Here is a 21,433-nt window from a genome sequence, read left to right as displayed (position 1 = left end):
CAATCAGCGCTGATATTATCTCCGCCTTCTGTTGAATTGAACATGAAGAGGAAGTCAGTGATCAACTGCAACTTCCTTTTCATGTTCACTTCAACAGAAGGCAAAGTCAGTGACACCTGCACTGATTGGGCGCCGGTGTCACAACAACAGCACGGAAGCCCCGCGGAGAATGAGTGCCGACACTGCAGGAACGGCGCCATCACACGAGGTGGGTATAAGTGGTTTTATTTATTCGGGGTCAAGCGTGGGGTATGACTAGAAGTTGTTCAAGTAGTGAACAACCCCTTTAAATCTTGGAATTTTGTACATAGTTTGATTTGTGGTGAAATGATCAGATGTAATTTTCCTTGTAAATGTATCTTTTTCCCTACTGTGGCACTTCTGGAGACATTGTACTGTCCTGCCAGCAAAATAGGACATTAGTATTATTTACACCATATGGCATTTTTATTTATTTTGATTTAAGAGCCTCTTAACATGGCTGGTTCCTAATATAAATCTCCCAGCTCTCTCCGAGTACTTTACTGTTCTAACACTAACAGCACAGAAGTGAGGATTGGGTAGGAGAAACTCTCAGACATGCTTAATTGCATTTTATAATGACCCAATAATGATGCCTTCCAATTGTGCACTTAGTCGCAGAGATTGGAGACCACTGAGGCTTTCTTTTTAAATTATTCCACGCGCTGATTATCGTATTCACTTGTTCCACGGCAAATAAGCTTACTTTTTTTCTTCAATTGATTTAGCTTTTTATTACTCTCTCAAATCTATTACATTTCTTAACTGTCTAGTAGAAGCCAATAGTGTTTGTCAGTGATGGGATTGTTGATTTATCCTGACTCTTCTTTGAGTTTAAGCCTGCCAGTTTTGTCAGGTGAAGCCAACCAGACCGCTGGAACAAATACGTGTTACTGAAACCACATAAATGAATCCGAAAACATCTCTAGTGTCACATTATATCCTCAAAATCTGCAGACTGAGTTCAGCGATGTATAAACTACATGCCCCATGCTGAAAGACTTTTTGATAATTAAATGTATTATAATAATAATCTGTAAGCTGAATATTTAAGTTACAGAGTGAAGCAACTTCATAAAAAACAACATATTAAGCAGAATAAAAAAATATTTTGATATGTAATAGTTTTATAAGTAAAATTCACCGTTTTTACCATATAAAAGTGTCCTTCCTTAGCTTTCATCTTTGCTTGTTGCTGGATATCCCAAGATGTACCCTGTGTAACATCTATAAAGGCCCCATCACACATAGCGATCTCGCTAGCGAGATCGCTGCTGAGTCACAAGTTTTGTGACACAACAGCGATCTCACCAGCGAGATCGCTGTGTGTGACAACGATCAGCGACCGGCCCCCCTGCCGGTATCGCTGATCGCTCTGGGAAATCTCTGGACATTTCTGGCTGATCTCCCGCTGGCCAGCACGCATCGCTGTGTGTGACAGGCGGGAGACCAGCGATCAGCGATAAAATAATAATAAAAAAAAAAAATTACTATTCTCACCTTCCGACATCCCGCTCAGCATTCCCGCCTCTCTCCACGCTCCGGTCCCAGTAATCCTTTGCAAGAATGACCGCGAGACTTCGCGATCCTGCGAGAACGGACGTCATCGTGGTAATTCTCGCAAAGGATTACTGGGACCGGAGCGTGGAGAGAGGCGGGATGGCTGTGCAGGACGTCGGAAGGTGAGAATAACAATATTTTTTATTTTAATTCTATTTTTGACATGGATCAGCGCTGAACACAGCGATGCCACACGCGCAGCATCGCGGTGTTTATTCGCTAGTGACGCTGTCTGTTTGACAGCTCACCAGCAATCACATAGCGATTCACCAGCGATCCTGACACGTTGATATCGTTGTCGGGAACACTGGTAAGTCGCTATGTGTGACGGGGCCTTAGGTACCCTGTATTATTTACTACTACTATTACAAGCAGACACAGTAATCAAAAAGCACTTTCTACTATCAAAGGCCGAGAGCATGACTCAATCCTAGCTCCCCCAATAAATCAACAAAGCATCTTAACAAATGAAAATTTCCAAAAATAACATATTAAACACCAACAGAAAGGAGTACCAAAAACACCAATAAATACAGTATTTAAATAGAATAGCTTTTATTAAAATAATCAGACCAATGATCAGAATCACATAAATGATTTAAGGCCATTTCACACATAGCGAGATCGCTAGCGAAATCGCTAAAGCGTCACTGATTTTGTGACGCAACAGCGAGATCGCTAGTGATCTCGCTACATGTGACACTTACCTCCGACCCGGCTCCCCGCTGGATATCGCTGATCGCGCAAGATCGTCCCGGTCCATTTTTCTTCGTCGGCTTCCTGCTGGCGCCGACGAGCGACTCCATGGACACAGGAGGAAGTCGTCACCAGAGCTGCCGTCTGACAGGTAAGTAACGACCGCCGACCGCTGCTACGTCGCTGGTGAGATCTGCCTGTTTGGCAGCTCACTAGCGACCATTTAGTGATGCACCAGCGATCCTGACCGGGTCGTATCGTTTTCGGGATCGCTGGTGCATCGCTAAATGTAACGGTACCTTAAGAGTTCAAAATAAAGAAAAACAAGGAGGAAATCAAGCAGGTGCACAAAAGGAAGGTCACAGGTCCATTGTATGACTTGGGCTTGAGCAAAGAAGGTACTCATATGTAGACAAACATGACCTGGTGTAAAGAAATCATTCACCTAGTGTCACCATAAAGCATCTAGATACCAACCCAGCACATGTAAATACAGCAAAGTAAATGCTCACCCATAGTTAGTCAGGACTGGAGGATGACCTTCCCACGACCCCTGAAGCACGTTTCTTCTGATCGCTTTCTCAAAGGGGTAGTGGTATTACACTATAGTAAGTAAATAAATTGTATTTGATAATGGTTTTTATCTTATATTTTATTAAATGGCCACAGTGTGAATGTGCACCTACACACTTATACCAACATATGTTCTTGCTCTTTTTTTTGGTGATGCTTTAGTTTTTTGTATTTTGTACAAAGAGGAGGGAGGCGAGGCCCCCTCTTTTGAGCCAGGCATCTTGTCTATATAGCTCTTATGATTGTGAAAGCACAATCACTCGGGTAATGTGCAAACCAGGAAGATAAACACCTGAACCTCACAGATCCCTGTTCAGACTAGGAAAAGTCCTTATCTGACCCTGATTTGTTATTGCCTGTCCACAGAGGTTGGTGCCCTAAGGTTATGCAATAGTGCTCCCACTGGACGGTGCTTACCTTGAATGTCCTTAGCAGCTTCTAAGATCGCTAGAGTTAAAAAAAAATGGGTAAATGTGGATTTAATCTGCGCTGTTGAATAATTCAGGATCCAGACCATGTAGCCATTAAATTGTAGATTTATTCTCAATGCATTTCAAAGTACAAGTCTTCTTCATCAGGAGAACCACAATGTTGGCTGTGGCCTACTTAGAGTTTTGCAATATTGCCTCGTTAATGTACTACCTTTGTAGATGGTGGTTCTATTGAAACCTCCTCCAGGGTAGAAGGGCCTAGTATTTTGTTCTACCTTCACCCTTTCCATGACCATTGTGACAAGTAATCACCCCCTTATTTGCACAAAGTCATATAACAGGAAGTGGTTAAGGATGAATTCACAATGATACCTGCATATGCACATCTAGGATGAGAAAAGTGTCCTGCTCCAGGATTCAATCCCTTGAGTTTGCGTTCTGTGATCTGCTTTTCTAATCCGCTGAGCCACACAAGACACCCTTTTTTCTTGGTGTTTGGGTTCTGCTTTTCTGACTGCATTCTGTTTAGCTTATTACAGGTGTTTTCACTTGTGTCACAATCAATATTTTATATTCTGTATCCCTACTGGTGATAGATTCATTTGAATGTTCTGACAGTCTATTGATGTTTGAAGCCAGTCTTACATTCCAGCTAAGGGTTTTCGCTTTTCTGTTTCTTAGCTATACTTTGCATCTATTCTCTGTTTTTTTATTAGTAAGTAGGCAGTATATTTTTTAACCCCTTGACCCCCGGAGATGTTTTCATTTTTGTATTTTCGTTTTTTGCTCCCCTTCTTTCCAGAGCCATAACTTTTTTAGTTTTCCATGACCATGTGAGGGCTTGCTTTTTTGCGGGATGAGTTGTACTTTTGAAAAAAAAAACAAAACATTGGTTTTAACTTATCGTGTACTTGAAAATGGGAAAATTCCAAGTGCGTTGAAATTGCAAAATAAGTGCAATTCCACAATTGTTTTTTGTTTTTCTTTTTTACTATGTTCACTAACTGCTAAAACTGACCTCCCATTATGATTCTCCAGATCATTATAAGTTCATAGACACCAAACATGTCTATGGCCTTTTTTATCTAAGTGGTGAAAAAAGATTCCAAAGATTGTTAAAAAAAATTGCGCCATTTTCCAATACCCATAGCATCTCCATTTTTCATGTTCTCAGGTTAGGCCTCTTTCACACTTCCGTTTTTTATAATCAGTCACAATCCGCCAGGTTTTGAAAAAAAACGGATCCTCAAATTTTTTTTTTTCCCATTGACTTGCATTAATGGCGGATTGTGACGGATTGCTGTCCGTTGCATCCGTTTTTTGTGAGGATCCGCCAAAAGTTGCTGTCCGTCACCATCCTCAAAAATTTCAAAACGGAGCTTGTAACGTTTTTTTCTCTGGCGGATCCTGCAAACACTGATTTAACCCGAATTTTTTTTTTATCTCTCTCTCTCTCTCTCTCTCTCTCTCTCTCTCTCTCTCTCTCTCTCTCTCTCCTTCTCTCTCTCTCTCTCTCTCTCCTTCCCGGCCAGCGATTCCTTTAAATTTCTTCATTTTCAGGATCCGTCTGAAAACGGATCCTGTGCCATCCGTTCACATCAGTTGAGAACGGATCCGCTTGTCCGCCTTTTTGGCGGATTATAACTGATGCAAAAAACTGAAGTGTGAAAGAGGCCTTAGATGAGGGCTTATTTTTTGAGCACTGAGCTGACGTTTTTAATGATTCCATTTTGGTGCAGATTCGATCTTTTGATCGCCCACTATTGCATTTTAACCCTTTTCTGACAATGGCGTACTATCCCATCCAGGTGACGTGGGCCTGTATGACCGTGGATGGGATAGTACGTCATACCGATCAACCACACTCACGAGCGTCAGCTGTGAAAGCCCCTCTGCTTTTGGATCGGAGACCCCATGGCATGACGCGGGGTCTCGGTCGCTCCCTTGGTAACCCGATTTTGGCATGACGACATCCAGGTTACCAGAGTTCAGAGACTTCCTGTCATGTGCAGTGCATGTCAGGAAGTCTCTGAGGTTAGTGTAAAAAAGCTGCAACGCTGACAGCTTATATGGCATGCAGATCTGCATGCCATATAAGTGATCAGTCTGTACAAAATGAGTGTCCCATAGTGGGACACAGTGTAAAACATAAAATAAAAAAAATAAAATTGTAAAAATATTTAAATAATAAAAAAATATTTATTCCATCATTAAATCAATATTTGGATTAAAAAAATCTAAACAATAAAAGTACACATATTTGGTATCACCACATCCTTAACGACCTGACCTATAAAACTGTCCCACTAGTTAACACCATTAAAAAAAGGCAAAAAACAATGCTTTATCGTACCGCCAAACTAAAAGTGGAATAACACACAATTAAAAAGATGGATATAAATAAACGTGGTACCGATGAAAGCATCCTCTTATCCCGCAAAAAACAAGCCGTGGTATAGCTCCACAACCGGAAAAATAAAAAAGCTATAGCTCTCAGAATAAAGCGATGCAAAAATAATTATTTTTTCTATAAAATAGTTTTTATTGTATAAAAGCGCCAAAACATAAAAAAAATATAAATGAGGTATCGCAGTCATCGTACTGACCCGAAGAATAAAACTGCTTTATCAGTTTTACCACATGTGGAACGGTATAAATGCCCCCCCAAAAGAAATTCATGAAATGCTGGTTTTTGTTCATTCTGCCTCCCAAAAATCGGAATAAAAAGCGATCAAAAAATGTCATGCGCCCGAAAATGGTACCAATAAAAATGTCAACTCATCCCGCAAAAAAAAAAGACCTCACATGACTCTGTGGGCCAAAATATGGGAAATTATAGCTCTCAAAATGTGGTGATGCAAAAACTGTATTTTGCAATAAAAAGTGTCTTTTAGTGTGTGACAGCTGCCAAACATAAAAACCTGCTATAAATAGTAAATCAAACCCCCCATTATCACCTGCTTAGTTACGAAAAAATAATAAAATAAAAAGAGTGTATTTCCATTTTCCCATTCAGGTTAGGGTTAGTGATAGGGCTATGATTAGGGTTAGGGCTATAGTTAGGATTAGGGTTGGGATTAGGGTTGGAGTTAGAATTGGGGGATCCACTGTTTAGGCACATCAAGGACTCTCCAAATGCGACATGCATCTGATCTCAATTCCAGCCAATTCTGCGTTGCAAAAGTCAAATGGTGCTCCTTCCCTTCCGAGCTCTGCCATGCGCCCAAACAATAGTTTACCCCCACATATGGGGTATCAGCATACTCAGGACAAATTGCACAACAACTTTTGGTGTCCAATTTCTCCTGTTACCTTGGGAAAATAAAAAATTGGGGGCAAAAAGATCATTTTTGTTAAAAAAATAAGATTTTTTATTTTTACGGCTCTACATAATAAACTTCTGTGAAGCACTTGGGGTTCAAAGTGCTCACCACACAGCTAGATAAGTTCCTTAGGGGGCCTACTTTCCAAAATGGTGTCACTTGTGGGGGGGTTCCACTGTTTAGGCACATCAGGGGATCTCCAAATGCGAAATGGCATCTGATCTCAATTCCAGCCAATTTTGCATTGAAAAGTCAAACAGCGCTCCTTCCCTTCTGAGCTCTGCCGTGCACCCAAATAGTGGTTTACCTGTATATATGGGGTATCAGCGCACTCAAGACAAATTGTACAACAACTATTGGGGTACAATTTCTCCTAATACCCTTGGTAAAATAAAACAAATTGGATCTGAATTAAATTCTTTGTGAAAAAAGTTAAACGTTCATTTTTTTTAATCATTCCAAAAATTCTTGTGAAGCACCTGAAGGGTTAATAAACTTCTTGAATGTGGTTTTGAGCACCTTGAGGAGTGCAGTTTAGAATTGTGTCATTTTTTGGGTATTTTCTATCATATAGACCCCTCAAAGTGACTTCAAATGTGATGTGGTCCCTAAAAAAATGGTGCTGTAAAAATTAGAAATCACTGGTCAACTTTTAACCCTTATAACTGCCTAACAAAAAAATGTTGGTTCTAAAGTAGACATGTGGGAAATGTAATTTAACGTACATACTCAAGTATAAGCCAAACCCGAGTATAAGCCGACCCCCCCTAATTTTGCCACAAAAAAGTGGGAAAACTTATTGACTTGAGTATAAGCCTAGGGTGGAAAATGCATCAGCTACTGGTAAATTTCAAAAATAAAAATAGATATCAATAAAAGTAAAATTAATTGAGACATCAGTAGGCTAAATGTTTTTGAATATCCATATTGAATCAGGAGCCCCATACAATGCTGCACAAAGGTTAATAATGGCCCCATAAGATGCTCCATAGATTATGTACCATATGCTGCTCCATAAAGGTTATGGCCCCATAAGATGCTCCATAGAATAGGCCCCATATGCTCCTGCTGCAAATAAAAAGAAAAAGACACACTCACCTCTCATTGCTGGGGGCCAGGTGCCGGTGTCCTGAGCAGGCAGGGACACCGCTGCACTATGGGAGACGGGTGCCGGTGTCACTGCTGGCTCAGGCCCCCGGCACTGGTGATTTTCACCTGTCCCCAAGCCACCTCCACACGCCGCTCTGACTTCTGGGTCCTCTGTCAGTGACTGTTCAGGCAGAGGGACCGCACTAATCACATCATCGTGCCCTCTTACCTGAACGTCACAGCCAGAGGAAGTGGAGGACAGAGCATCACTTGGAGGTGGAATGGGGACAGGTTAATATAGCATGGCTCCCCCATCTTCTCCATCATACTCACCCTCTCCTGGTGCATCAATGCTGCCCCTGCTTCTCCCATGGTCTCTGGTGCCGCAGCTCTTCCTTCCTTCAGTGGTCACATGGTACCGCTCATTAAAGTCATGAATGTGCGCATATTCATGACTTTAATGAACAGTACCACGTGACCACTGAACACAGGCACTGGAGATCATGGGAGAAGCAGGGGCTGCAGAGACTGTGCCAGGAGGGGGGTGAGTATGATCTAACTATTATAAGCCTTGAGAGGCACTTTCAGCCTTAAAAAATGGGCTGAAAATCTGTGACAACGGCGGTCATGCCCGCCGATGCACCATCAGCAGCAGCAGCTGCAGCCTCTCCTCACCTGCGTGCCTCCGTCCGTGCATGCGCCCGTCCTGTCTTCCGTCCTGCTGAGCGCGCCGTCCTTAGGTTGCGGACGCGCGCCCATCCGTCCTCGTCATTTGGCCACGGGCGTCGCTGAGGGGCAGGGCTGAGGAGCACTTCCTGGCACTAAGGTACTTCAGGCGTCCTCCCTAGGAGGAGGGCGCCTGGTGATTGTGTGGATCTCCTGCACGGTTCTGGTCGCACTCCTCTTGTCTTGTGCTACTACTTGGTGCTCATCACGGCACCTGTTTCTGTGTTGTGTCAGTCCTCCCTGCCTGCCTTGGTTCCCCTTGTCCATTAGGTCCTCCATGTCTGTCCCTACCTACCTGCTGGTATTCATATTCCCGGTCGGTTCCTGCCATCCTGGTCTCCCTGTTTTCTCCTGTCCGGATTCTCTTACATAATTCCCACTAGGCTTCCCCGTCTGTCCGTCTCCCCTCTGTGCCTTGCTCTGTCGCCCCACGGTCCTTTCTGCTGGGTTCCTCCGTCCTGTGGCTCTCTCGCCTAGGTACCCTTGTCTCTGTCCGTGGTTCCCTTTCCTACTTCTTGCCTTGCTTCTCCCTGAGCCGTCTCTCTTGGTACCGGCTGTCGCGGATCTGACCTCTGTGGTCTTGCCCCTAACGATCCCTGTATAGGGGTTGGTCATCACCTGGTGCGCTCGGCCCAGGGACTCCAGATCCGCGACCCAGAGGGTCCACTCTCGGACGTAGTCTGCTCCTGAAGCGTCACAATCTCAGCTTATACTCAAGTATATACAGTATTAACTATTTTCTGTGACATTTCTCTGTTTTAAGGGCATGAAAATTCAAATTTGGAAAATTGAGACATTTTCAAAATTTTTGCCAAATTTCAGTTTTTTTCACAAATAAAGTCATATCAAAGAAGTTTTACCACTATCATGAAGTACAATATGTCATGAGAAAACAATGTGAAAATCATCGGGATCCATGGAAGCGTTCCAGAGTTATTACCTCATAAAGGGACAGTGGTCAGAATTGTAAAAATTGGCCTGGTCATTAACATGCAAACCACCCTTGGGAGTAAAGAAGTTAATGCAATGTTTCGGTGACAAAAAAAATGTAATTCTGGCATTTTGACTTTTTCTCGCTATGCCTTTTACCGATTAGGTTAATCTTTTTTTATTGCTACATCGGGCGATTCTGAACGTGGAGATAACAAATATGTGTATGTTTGATTTTTTTTATGGTTTTATTTCTAATTGCATGAAAGGGGGGTGATTTGAACTTTTATTTTTTTTAACATTTTTAAAAACTTTTTTTAATTACTTTTGGCATGCTTCAATGGTCTCCATGTTAGACTATAAGCTGCTATAACCCGATCGCCTCTGCTACATACAGGCGATGATCAGATTGCCTGTATGTAGCAGAATTGCTGACTTGTTATGAGCACCGATCACCGGACGGTGCTCATAGCAATCCAGCAGTGACATGCCAAGCCATTGGTAACCTGCGGCCATGTGACACGAGCACCAATGGGCGGGATTTACAGCACACTTGCCTGAAGCTTGTGTTAAATGCTGCTGTCAGAGCTTGACAGCAACGGAGCCCACATCAAAGGGAGGGTGTCTGACATTGGCGTACTATTACACCCAATGTTGAAAAGGGGTTAATAGTGCTTTATTTAATCTTTGTTTGGTATTTCGTTATTTACTTAACTCTTTCTGGGAACTTTCCTATGTTAAGCACACTTCTTGTAGGTAGTTCACACTCTGCTCTGCCCTCCAGTTCTTTAGGAGGAATGTGAAGCAACTTGTCAGCCTTTTTGGGAGGCACTGGGAAGGGTCAAAGAGCCCCGGCACATGTGCACTGCAGTAGTTTACTCGGCCCTAGTCAAGGCAGAGAAGTACGCCTGTGGCGCGATGTTGGGGAGATTGCATGGATGACGTAGGGACACGTCCTCCACACCAAGCAAGAAGGAGGCCATCATCGAAAGAAGAAGGGACGCCCTGGACCAGACCAGCGATACCTCTCTGACTGGACGGCCCTGCAGATGAATATAATGAAAGGTCTTTTTCTTGCCTTGCAGGTCGTGTTGGGAGCATATATACAGCATTATAGAATGCTGTACATCAGGCCTGAAAGGTAGTGGTCTTATCTCATATCTGTCAAACCTGGTGACATGTTCCCTTTAAATTATTGCAGACCAGACAGCTATAAAATCTCTTAGCAGTATTCTAAGCTGAAGGTCTTATCTAAAATATTACTTGAACAATTATCTGAAGACTAAATGCCTGAATCATTTGGATAGTTTGACATCGGCCCTGAAAAGGATATATGGTTAACTCCACAGCAATAAATAGGATAAAATAGAAATTACAGTGAATTATTTCAGATAACTTCAATTGGCCTAAAATACAATGATAAGATCATCGGAATAAATCATTTTTACAACCTATCTGCCCCAAGTCATTTAACAAGCAGTTAGATTTCATTGCCTGCCCTCCATTTTACAGCTCACTTTGTAGAAATGACTGAAACGAATTAGGTGTGTGTTCCAGCCATCCAGCAATGTGCATGATAGCCTTTTGTTTTTATGCTTGATAATGTACAGTTTATCTGCATTAACTTGTGATACAGACTCATTGGAAATAAAAAGCTGAAATCTAAATTATCTTCAAATGCCACACTTTCCAGAGAAAATCCACTTATAAGAATGGACTTAATGCTATACTGGCTTTTGTGATAATAAATAAGGATCTGACAGTATTTAATTGAGCATCTGGATTGAAAAGGCCCTATGGTATATTTCTAATAAATTTATAAGATTGTAAAGATATCCTCTGAAACCAATACCGTTCTTTGCAGGTATCAATTTCTAGTTTTGAAGCCTATAAATACACTAAGAATATTTTTTAACACAAAGTCCCAAAACATTTTTACTTTGTAAGTATTTCAAATTAGGGAGATAGTGAACAGCTGTTTAGATAAAGAGGCAAATTACGGTACAGTTACAAAAAAAAACTTCAGTTAGCCATTAAGGCTATGTGCACACGCTGCGGTTTTTGCTGCCATTCCGGCCCTGCGGAACCGCAGCAGTTCCGCAGTACTAATGCACAAAGCATGGGCAACAAACAAGGAGAATTGGAACTACTAACACAGGACAAGAAATATGATGTCATTGGAATCACTAAAACTTGGTGGGATGATACACATGATTGGAATACAAGACTAGAAGGATACAACTTATTTGCAAGAAACAGACTTGATAAACGAGGAGGAGGTGTCGCATTGTATGTTAGAAACGCGTATATCTGCACAGAGATTGAAGCTTCAGAGACTGGGAGTTCTGTGGAAACTGTTTGGGTAAGAATACAAGGACAGAACAATGGAAAGGACACCATTGTAGGCATTTACTACAGGCCGCCTGTGCAAGCTGAAGATATGGATGAACTCTTTATGCATCAAATGGCCAAGTTCTCCAAAAAATATGACATAGTTGTCATGGGGGATTTCAACTATCCAGACATTTGTTGGGAATCTCTCTCAGGCAAAACTAACAGGTCAAGGAAATTCTTATCCTCTCTTGCTGACAACTTTATCTTCCAGAAGGTAGGGGAGAAAACAAGGGGAACTGCTACCTTGGATCTAATCCTTATAAACAGGGAGGAAATGGTTGAGGAGGTAAAAGTGGCTGGGACCCTAGGAGGTAGCGACCATGCTATTTTAGAATTTTGGATAACTAGAGGCGGAAGACCTTTGAAGACTCAGACGTCAAGGTTAGATTTCAGAAAGGCAGATTTTAAGGGATTCAGAAAGAGAATTGGAGGGATCCAATGGCTGGATTTCCTTAACGACAAAAATGTCCAGGAAGGATGGGAAATCTTGAAAAATGAAATTCTCAAAGCACAGTTGTCAACAATTCCGAAAAGAGGGAAGAATAGGAAGCATTTAAGGAAACCAGGATGGATGAACACAGAACTTAAGCACATGCTAAAAAGGAAGAAAAAAATGTTTATAAAATGGAAAGAGGGAGGCATATCTAAAGAAGAATATAATGCTGTCTGCAGAACCTGCAGGGCACAAATCAGATTATCTAAAGCTGAAAATGAATTGAGGCTTGCAAGAGATGTCAAAAGCAATAATAAAGGATTTTGGGGATATGTCAAAAGTTAAAGAAAAGTCAAAGATGCTATAGGATTTTTACAGGATGAAAATGATGAAATGGTAAGACAGGATGTTGAGAAGGCTGAACTTTTAAATTCCTATTTTGCATCTGTTTTCTCTCAGAAAGGAAATGTAACATCAACTGTTCTTCACTGTCCTATTAAGGGAATAGAAGAATCCAGGATATCTATAAACAGAAAGATAGTGAGGAAACACTTAGCTAACCTAAATGAATTCAAGTCTCCAGGTCCAGATGAATTACACCCCAGAGTACTGAAGGAGATAGCAGAAGACATTTTTGAACCCCTCTCCATAATCTTTGAAAATTCTTGGAGAACAGGAGAAGTGCCAGAAGACTGGAGAAGAGCAAATGTTGTTCCTAACTTCAAAAAGGGGAAGAAGGTGGACCCAGGCAACTATAGGCTGGTGAGTCTGACTTCTGTACCAGGAAAGATCTTTGAACAAATTATTAAACAACATGTATGTCAGTACCTGGATAAGAATGAAGTGATTAAACAGAGTCAGCATGGGTTTGTAACTAATAAGTCATGTCAGACTAACTTAACTTCCTTCTATGACGGAATCACTGATTTGGTGCATCAAGGAAATGCTGTAGATATAGTATATCTTGACTTCAGCAAAGCATTTGACAAAGTCTCTCATACAATCCTTATTGAAAAAATGACTAAGTATGGAATGGACAAGGCAACTGTTAGGTGGATTCATAACTGGCTTAGTGATCGGACCCAAAGAGTGGTCGTAAATGGCTGCACATCCAGTTGGAAGAATGTCTCAAGTGGGGTACCACAGGGCTCTGTCCTGGGCCCTGTATTGTTCAACATCTTTATCAACGATTTAGATGAAGGAATTGAGGGTAAACTGATTAAATTTGCTGATGACACAAAGCTAGGAGGGATAGCTAATACTAGAGAAGAGAGAGAGAGGATTCAAAAAGATATAAATAAACTGGAGAAGTGGGCAGCAACTAACAGAATGGTTTTTAACAGGGAGAAATGCAAAGTACTACATCTGGGCAATAAAAATGAAAAAAGCATATACAGAATGGGAGGAATAGGGCTAAGTGACAGCACATGTGAAAAAGACTTGGGTATACTAATAGATCACAGACTGAATATGAGTCAACAGTGTGATGTAGCAGCAAAAAAGGCAAATGCAATTCGAGGATGTATTAACAGAAGCATACAGTCTAGATCACGTGAAGTCATTATTTCCCTCTACTCCTCTTTGGTCAGACCTCATCTGGAATATTGTGTCCAGTTTTGGGCACCACATTTTAAAAAAGACATCAACAAACTGGAGCAAGTTCAGAAAAGAGCGACCAGAATGGTGACCGGTCTGCAAACCCTGTCTTATGAGGAAAGGTTGCAGGATTTGGGAATGTTTAGTTTGCAAAAGAGAAGACTGAGAGGAGACTTAATAGCTGTCTACAAATATCTCAAGGGCTGTCACATTGTAGAAGGATCAACTTTATTCTCATTTGCACAAGGAAAGACTAGAAGCAATGGGATGAAACTGAATGGGAGGAGACACAGATTAGATATTAGAAAAAACTTTTTGACAGTTAGAGTGATCAATGAGTGGAACAGGCTGCCACGAGAAGTGGTGAGTTCTCCTTCAATGGAAGTCTTCAAACAGAGGCTGGACAGACATCTGACTGGGATGATTTAGCGAATCCTGCTTTGAGCAGGGGGTTGGACCAGATGGCCCAGGAGGTCCCTTCCAACTCTACGATTCTATGATTCTATGATTCATGGTACAGTACCATGTAACCCTATGGGTTTTCCAAACCGCAGTGCTCACGCTGCGGTTTTTTCAGCGCGGTTTTGCTGCGGTTTATAAACCGCAGCATGTCAATTGTTTCTGCGGATTCCACTGCAGTCTCACACCTTTAACATAGTAGAGGTGTGAAACCGCAGGGCAAAACCGCAGGCCAAACTGCAGGTCACTTTACTTGCGGTTTTACCTCTGGTTCCGCGGGGAAAAACCCGCAGGTGATTCTGCAGTGTGTGCACATGGCCTAAGACTGTAGTCAAAGTTGCAAAAAATAAAAGGGGCAGATTTAACAAACAGCAGGAGGGAACATAGGCATGAATAAAGGGGGTTTTACACATAGCGATATCGCTAGCAATATCGCTAAAACGTCACTGATTTAGTGACGTTATAGCGATATCGCTAGCGATATCGCTATGTGTGATACTTACCTCCGACCGGCTCCCCCGCTGTCCATCAATGATCGGGCGGCTCCATTTCTCGTCGTCTGCTTCCTGCTGGGCTTCCTGCTGTGTGAGACGAGCGACGCTGGACGTGGGCGGGCGGGCGCCAGGATCGCTGTGTGTGAAAGGTAAGTATCGTGCGCTGCGTCGCTGTTGCATCGCTGTGAGGACTTTCTGTGTGAAAGCTCACTAGCGATCATTTAGCGATGCACCAGCGATCCTGACCGGGTCGTATCGCTGGTCGGATCGCTGGTGCATCGCTAAATGTAAAAGGGCCTTAAGGTAACTGAAGGTAAACTAATCAAATTTGCAGATGATGTAAAGATAGAAGGGATAGCTAAGGGTACCGTTACACCTAGCGATGCACTAGCAATCCCGACCAGCGATATGACGCGGTCAGGATCGCTGTGCATCACTAGGTGGTCGCTAGTGAGCTGCCACACAGGCAGATCTCACTAGCGACATCGCTGGGGACGGGGATCACTACTTACCTGTCACACTAGGCGATCCTGCGTCCTCTCGCCCGGCTCCACACGTCGCTCGTCGTCACAGCAGGAAGCCCAGCAGGAAGTGGCCGACGAGGAATTGTCCAGGAGCTTCTCGCACGATCAGCGATAGCCAGCGGGGGAGCGGGTCGGAGGTAAGTATCACATGCAGCGATATCGCTAGCAATATCGCTGCAACGTCACAAAATCGGTGACTTTACAGCGATATTGCTAGCGATATCGCAGTGTGTAACGGGGGCTTAACACTAGAGAAGACAGAGAAAGGATTCAGAAGCATCTAGATAAGCTAGAACAATGGGCAGCGACTAATAGAATTATATTTAACAGGGAGAAATACAAGATTCTACATCTGGGCAAGAAAAGCAAAAATTATATCTACAGAATGGTAGGAATATAATAACACATGTGAAAAAGACTTGAGTATAGTAATAGATCACAGATACACATGAGTCAACAGTTCTAGTATGTAGCAACCAAGATGTGAACACTTAATCTAAAGGGGGTTTTACACATAGCGATATCGCTATAACGTCACCGATTTTGTGGCGTTATAGCGATATCGCTAGCGATATCGCCATGTGTGATACTTACCTCCGACCGACTCCCCCGCTGTCCATCGCTGATCGCGCGAGAATGTCCGGCTCCATTTCTCGTCGGGCGCTTCCTGCTGTGACGACGAGCGACGCGTGGAGGCGGGCGGGAGGACGCCAGGATCGCTCTGTGTGAAAGGTGAGTATCGTGCACTGCGTCGCTGCTGCATCGCTGTGAGGTCTGCCTGTGTGACAGCTCACTAGCGATCATTTAGCGATGCACCAGCGATCCTGACTGGGTCGGATCGCTGGTGCATCGCTAAATGTAAAAGGGCCTTTAAGAGTAAATTAACTACATAGAAATAAGGTCACCATAAAAGGATGTTAATCAATGGTACAAGATTTATTAGAAAAATACTTACAATATATTTAATAATAGATCATTACAATAATTGTGAGACTTGATACATAATATGAGACAGCATAACAGGAATGACTGGGACTACAAAATAAGAGCATAAACCTACTGGGGTTCAATAGAAAGACAGTGCAATATGACTGGTTTGCTAATACACAATTCCATGTAATAAAACAACCAGATCAAACCCCCCAGACACCAATGCTATCCTAAAAGAATTTTATAATGCCAGAAAAATACAGCATATCGGATAGTCAGGTTAAATGGTAATGTGGTTTCCACAAAACATTTATGTGAAGCAATTAGCCTATTCTCATTTAATAAGTGGTAACCTATGCTATAATGCAAAAAACCCCTTTAGAAAAGGGGAAAAGGTACACCTGAAGTCATGGTGTTAGCAGGTGAAGGTAGGTGCCCCTACTGGAGTTCCACTCAGCAGCCTCGACGTACGTTTCGCCAAAAGCAGCTTCGTTAGGAGGCATGGCTTGATGATAACATGGTTGTCTTATATAGCAAATGTGGATAGGACGATATGGAACAGCTGAGAAAAAGCGCAGCCGCTATATGTTAGCCTTAGGGTGTTGTCCTAGGCTGCAATCAACATGCAGTCCTGTACAGCTGAACAGATGTATAATTAGTTACCTTAGATGAAAGGAGAAGGAGCTTGCTGTAGCATGTGAATGATGGGTACATCAGTCGGCGCGTGTAGCCATGATGCCACGCCCCCGATGCTGACATAGGCAGTCGGCACCCCATGTGACCAGGGGAGGATGTGACATCATCCCCCGGGTCTCCGAGGTAACCAAGATGCCCAGCCCAGACATCAACCCGCAGCAGCGCACTAGCATGACGCGTCTGGATGGAACTACCAGCTGCAAGCAGCGCTTCTAAAAATAAGGCACAATGTGTGCAGGTTCTAGCCCAAATAAGCCTAAATAAGAGGTGCCACAATAAATATCAGTACATATTATAATTTTGGTCATCTATTACAGTGGGCATACAAAACAGGACATATAAAAATCAGCATATAAAATTTTTTTTACATGTCTCGATTCACATTTTTGCACAACTATATAATTAATTATCTTAGATGAAAGATAGAGGAGCTTGCTATAGCATATGAACGCTGGGTACATCAGTCGGCGCGTGTAGCCGTGATGCCACGCCCCTGGCTCTGACATAGGCAGTCGGCACCTCATGTGATCAGGAGGAGGACGTGTCGTGTGACATAATGGTCACATGTGATATGGAGTCCCTGTACACCTCGATAGAGCATGACCATGGGATGAGAGCTGCCAGATTTTTTCTTGAGATGATGAATCTTGACTATGAACTGATGGAATTTGTCATTACCTTACTACATTTTGTTTTAACACATAACTTTTTGGTGTTTAAGGATCGCCCCTTCCTACAGCTCCAGGGAACAGCTATGAGGGCGACTTGTGTGCCCTCATATGCAAATCTTTTCCTGGGGCTGTGGGAGAGGGAGGTGGTCCTTGACACACCTGGTTATGGCAGCCTCATCTCGTGGTCTCGTTATATTGATGACAAATTCTTTATCTGGCAGGGCTCCACGTCATGTCTTGACACCTTCCTTAATGACCTTAATAACAGCAGTGCACTGCTGTGGTCCAATGTCTGGGCATCTTGGTTACCTCGGAGACCCGGGGGACGATGTCACATCCTCCCCCCGGTCACATGGGGTGCCGACTGCCTATGTCAGCGTCGGGGGCATGGCATCATGGCTACACACGCCGACTGATGTACCCAGCGTTCACATGCTACAGCAAGCTCCTTTCATCTAAGGTAATTAATTATACATTTGTGCAGCTGTACAGGACTGCATGTTGATTGCAGCCTAGGACAACACCCTAAGGCTAACATATAGTGGCTAATTGCTTCACATAAATTTTTTGTGGTAACCACATTGCCATTTAACTTGACCATCTATCCGATATGCTGTATTTTTCTGGCATTATAAAATCCTTTTAGGATAGCATTGGCGTCTGGGTTTTTTTTTATTCATTGATCTGGTTGTTTTATTATATGGAATTGTGTATTAGCAAACCAGTCATATTGCACTGTCTTTCTATTGACCCTCAGCAGGTTTATGCTCCTATTTTGTAGTCCCATTCGTTCCTGTTATGTTGTCTCATATTATGTTATCAGCTCTCACAATTATTATAATGATCTATTATTAAATACATTGTAAGTATTTTTCTAATAAATGTTGTACTATTGATTAACATCCTTTTATGGTGACCTTATTTCTATGTAGTTAATTTACTCTTTAGATTGTGTTCACATCTTGGTTGCTTGATTAACACTCTTGTAGTGTCCTTGAAGCTATAGCTTCAGATTTAGAGGATTAGCTTTGTTGGTGTATACAGTTCTAGGATGTATTAAGGGAAGCATAGAGTCTAGATCACGTGAAGTAGTTATCGCCCTCTACTCCTCCTTAGTCAGGCCTCATCTGGAACACTGTGTCCAGTTCTGGGCACCACATATTAAGAAAGCCATTGAAAAACTGAAGCAATTCAGAGAAGAGCTACTGGGATTGTGAGCAAACTGCAAAGAATGACCTATGAGGAACAGTTAAATGATCTGGGAATGTTTTGTTTGCAAAAAAGAAGGCAAAGAGGAGACTTAATAGCTGTCTGCAGGGATGTCACAGTGTAAAGGGATCAGCATTCTCATTTGCACATGGAAACATGAGAAGCAAAGGAAATAAAATGAAAGAGACAAGATACAGATTAGATATTGGAAATAACTTTTTGACAGTGAGGGTGATCAATGAGTGAAACAGGCTGCCATGAGAGGTGGTGAGTTTTCCTTCAATAAAAGCAGAAGCTGGACAGACATTTGAGATGGTTTGTGAATCCTGCATTGAGCAAAGGGTTGGAACTTGGAAATGATGACCATTGTGGTCCCTTCCACCTCTAACACTCTATGATTCTAAGATTCTAAGACCGAGCTGACAAATTCATCATAGTTTATGCCACAAAAGTGCTGTAAACTAAGCCAGAAAGATACTTCAGTTCATGGCACACAGCAGCTAAAAGAAGTGCCAAAATTATTCGGAGATGCACAGCTCTAAATCAATTTTGAGCATACTACTCTAATGCAGCCAAGAAATGGTACAAGCACAGATACATGGAATGCAGAGTATTAAACATGGTGTAGACAGCACATTTGCATCACCAGCAATAAGCTGGATGTCAGCCAGCTCACCAGCAGGACACAATGAGGTTCAATGAGTTCCGCATTCAGGATTTGTGGAAGAGAAAATACAGCTTTCACTCCATAACTCTCTGACTTTTGGCATTTTCACAACACTCTGGATCAGCACCACCTGAATGAGCATAATACAGTGTTCACTAGAGTTGAGCGACTTTTGGTTTTTTAGGGTCGAGTTTCGTTTCGTGAAACCCGACTTTTCCAAAAGTCGGGTCGAGCAAGATCGGCCGACTATAGGGAAAAGTCGGGGTCGTCCCGAAACACGAAACCCAATGTAAGTCAATGGGGAATAAAAGTCGGCAGTGAGAGGACAGGAAACACACCTACAGTGCCCATTTGAATGCCAAAAGCATCAATTCTTCTTACTTAAGCTTGTCAACCTTAATTAACTTCATAATACTAGTTACGCACTGAAAAACGCAAGCTCAGTAACTCAGCAGGACAAAAAAAAAATTGGGATTGCTTTTAAGGCTGTGTGCACACGCTGCGGATTCTGCTGCGGTTCCGCAGCGGGTTTGGCCGCTGCGGGTCCGCAGCAGTTTTTGCTGCGGTGTACAGTACCATTATTCCCTATGGGAATCAAAAACCGCAGTGCAGACGGTGCGGAATTTTCCGCGCGGATTATCTGCGGTTTTCAATCCGCAGAAAGAATTGACATGTCAATTCTTTCTGCGGATTCTGCTGCGGTTTGCCATCTCCTCCATTGAGGAGATGAAAAACCGCAGGGCAAAACCGCAGAGCAATCCGCAGGTAAAACCGCGGGTCTTTTGAACTGCGGTTTCACCTGCAGATTTTACAAAATCCGCGAGGATGAATCCGCACCACAATCCGCAGCGTGTGCACGTACCCTTAAAAAGCAGTTTACAGAGCAGTGGGTAAACAGCAATGCAGCCGTCAGGAAGCCTTAGAAGGCAGCCCAACAACCAACACCACTGATCCACCACAATATAGCCTCCCCTTGCACTGCACACACAGTGACTGGTGTGTTGTACAGGCAAAATCGCTAGCAGCAGAAGCAGTTTTTGGTGTCTTCTTACCTGCCTAACGCTCTCCCTACAGAATCATCAGCAGCAGCAGCAGCTCTCCCTATTCTGAGATCAGCATGAGGAACATGGCGGTCGGCGTGCACGCCCTTTTATACCCCCTGTGACGCCCACCAAAGCAAGCCAATCACTTGCATGCCCTTCTGAAAGATGGTGGTGACCCCTGCCTATGTCATCACGTTGCCCACAGTGACCGTGGATCCTGATTGGCTGAAAAAGAGCGCAAAACAAACTTTTGAAACGCGACTTTGGCACGTAAGTCGCCGAACTCGTGGCCGACCTCATCCTAGGGTCGGGTTTCGTTTCATGAAACCCGACTTTGCCAAAAGTCGGCGACTTTTGAAATTTTTTGACCCGTTTCGCTCAACTCTAGTGTTCACCAGTGACATATGCAGGAGCTCTGTATATCATGTCAGTGTACAGGTAATACAAGGATCACCAGTGACATTATACACAGGTGCTCTTTTTAGATAGGGGGTATGTAAGATGGCAGCTTGATAAATAACACAGTCTATGAGTCTATGTATAGCAAAATTTGTGTGTATATATATATATATATATATATATATATATAGTAAGGTCAAGCAACTTAACTTAAGTAAACCAAGGTCCCTTACAACAACTTCTAGATACAGATGTGCATAAAAACAACCTTTAATGAAACCTAAATAGTAGACAAAACAACCACATAAAGATAATATCTCTCTATCTATCTCCTGATGATCCTGTTTGGAGAAATGCGTTGAGGTTTTTGCCTATCTTACATCAAAAAATCTGAGTATCCCTCTATTTGTTATCAATAATGATGGTTATATTGATATTAATGTTTTAATGGATCATTTGTCCTTTTTTTTCCTTTTATATGCTTATTTGTGCCACCCAGTGGTGAATGTATAGCCATATCAAGGTATTCCCAGGGTGAGCCGTCGTGGAGCGGGGGCGCCATTCTGCAG

The 21,433-nt window shown here is 42.8% G+C and overlaps 1 long non-coding RNA gene across 1 annotated transcript in view; it reads right to left on the bottom strand.

Annotated features, from left to right (window-relative positions):
* LOC141089309 (uncharacterized) overlaps positions 1-21,433 on the bottom strand; it is a 165,010-nt gene that overhangs the window by 37,442 nt on the left and 106,135 nt on the right. The window lies entirely within an intron of this gene.

Source organism: Dendrobates tinctorius, unplaced genomic scaffold (genome assembly GCF_039654945.1).
Source record: "Dendrobates tinctorius isolate UK_male_01 unplaced genomic scaffold, ASM3965494v1 ptg000003l, whole genome shotgun sequence".
NCBI lineage: Eukaryota > Metazoa > Chordata > Amphibia > Anura > Dendrobatidae > Dendrobates > Dendrobates tinctorius.
Note: the sequence above shows the minus strand (reverse complement) of the source record. Positions and strands in the feature narration are given on the sequence as shown.